Genomic DNA, 2,593 nt, shown 5'->3' with positions numbered 1-2,593 from the left:
ACGTTAGCATGGCTAATAATAGCAGAAGCTCCGTTGTACAACCATAGGAGAGACCCAGAGGCAGAGTCGGTCGCAGCTTATTTCTTTTTTTCCCTCCTCCTCCTCTGCTCTGCGCTCACTCTGCATGCTGTTACCAGAGCAGGGAGCAGCAGTGGTCAAAATACCTCAGAAACTCGAACAAATAGGCTTTAACAAGGCTTTAATAAGCTAAACAATAGAGGTACATGAGAAAAGGTGTTCATAACGAATGAAAATAAATAATTAAATAGTGTCAGCGTCAGTCTCAAACCCTGGTCTCCCGCTCTTTGGTCCAAAACTCTATCCATTGCCCTATTGGAGGTTTGTTGTGAAATGAGCTGCACATCGCACAACAACAACCATGACGGCTTTTTGTACTGCGGAGGTGGAGTCTCATCCGGGGGTTGCTAGGTAAGGGGCTGAACGCAGGTTCCGGTGGGTTGTCGTACGGCTTGTGACATCACAAAATGTAGGAAGTAAAAAACTTGTCTTTAATACATATTAAAAATACATTTACTTACAGTAAATACGCCCCTGGGTGCATTTTTTGGTCCTACGACTGTTTTTTAAGAAGTATATACCCAAAGTTGAGTAAAATAAAATTTAAAAAGTGAATTTTGCGTAATAGGTCCCCTTTAAAACAAAGCTGCTGCTGTTGATCATTTTTGTTTTTTTATAAGCAGCCCTCCCAAGACCAATACTCCAGGTAAACACTGGAAAGGTCTAAAAAAGTTTATTGAAGATGTTTTTGATAAAACAATTGAATGGCTGTTAGTGACTCAGTCTGAAATGTTTGCATCTGTTTAATCAGATGGCATACTGTATGTTATGTACCTATGTGTAKCAATGTTATTATTTTTGTACAGTACATATTTTTCTTATTTGATCAAATTTTGAACATTTTTGTTTAAAGCATTTAACTTTTCACGTCTGGCAGGTCAGCCAGTTCAGATGTTATCAGTCCATTAAACTGACGTTTTTAGCGGTCATCAGTCCCATATAATGGCTTCAGACTGTCCTGACAGTGCCCCCTAGTGGTTTACCAGTGCCATATACGTTGGAATGCAACAATCTGCTACTGCCGCTGTGCGGTCTACTTTATCGTAGCCCATGTCATTTTCTCTAAAATTAACTTCAGTGGTTTTATGCCTCATACTAACCAGCTGACAGTCTGAAGCCATTCTATGGGACTGATAACGGCTATTAATGTCCATTTAATGGATGACAACATACCAAGAGAGTGAGCAGGTAACATTTGTTGTCAAAAACACAATAAATAAATAAAATAAATATSTTGTTGAACCCTGAAAATAATACAGCTGGTCTGAGGTAACAGCATGTTGCGTATATGTTACACTTTGAAGCGTTTAACCCAGGAAGCAAGCAAAAAACTTGAAGAACAAAAATGAAAATTATTCACAGAAACAAAATGCTGAAGTGGCAGCAAAACATACTTAGAAACAGAGACAAGGAGGAGCATGGAGGACAAACCTAACTGGCAAGGAAATTGCAATGAACTGAAGGCAAGACACAGAATACAGTATGTATGTGTGGGYGTGGGTGACAAAGAACACTAAAAAGAAACATGGAATAGAGAAACACTAAAAAGACAGAGACTAAAGAAATACTACACACAGCCAGATTTGTGGCCATCATATTTGCAGAGGTGTGAAGTAAAAATACTTTGTTACTTCACTGTACAATCACTGTATTGTTTGTACTTTCTACTCCTTACATCCATCTCTGCCTTCAAAGAGGTTTCAGCAGGTAATGTCAGGACTGGGCAGAGCAAAGTGACCAGACACAGAAATTGGCAATAAAAAGGCAAGTGATGCAGGTGGGGGACGGGAGGCTGGATCTGAAAGAGCAGGAAGAATCCAGGTGAGTCCAATAATATAAATAGATAGTTTGTAGATGTTGGTAATAATAGAAATTTGTTTTCTTTTCTTACAGGCTTTCCTGGAGYAGGTCCACACAGGAAGGAGGTGAATCAAACAGGCAAGTTGCAAGTGTTAGTAGTCAATATCTAATGATCAGGTCTTCTAAATGAAACCAGAGAGCATTGACAGAGAGGAGAAAATAGAAACGACTAGGCCCACCACTGAAAATGTAGATGGAGGACACCAGAGCTTCTTCACACACAGACACACACACACAGCCCCAGAGCCCAATGATCTACATTTATTATTAATATTATTATCATCATCCTTATTAATATAGATCATTGCCAGAGGCGTACCATGTTCAGGAAAGAATGAGAGGTGGAGAGGTGAAGCTCAGCCCGGGGCTCAGCCACGCTGTACGTCCAGCAGCAMCAGGTAAACAAGYACAGGTGTTCACACCGGCAGGCAGCAGGAGGAGGAAAAATAAGCAGTGGACAGTGATGGACAAAAGCTGTGGATTTCAGCTGTATGTCCGCGATCAGCTCTTCATCCTGTTAATTTAAAAAGCAGCTCCTGCTGTCGAACTGGACCGAGTCGAACTGGACCGAGTCGAACTGGACTGAACCGGACGGGAAACACTGCATCAGGCCTTGCTCCCTCCACTGCTGAGAGTCCCCACAAGAGCTGAAAGA

This window comes from Austrofundulus limnaeus, unplaced genomic scaffold, assembly GCF_001266775.1.
Source record: "Austrofundulus limnaeus strain Quisiro unplaced genomic scaffold, Austrofundulus_limnaeus-1.0 Scaffold286, whole genome shotgun sequence".
Taxonomy (NCBI): Eukaryota; Metazoa; Chordata; class Actinopteri; order Cyprinodontiformes; family Rivulidae; genus Austrofundulus; species Austrofundulus limnaeus.
This window is presented reverse-complemented; position numbering follows the sequence as displayed.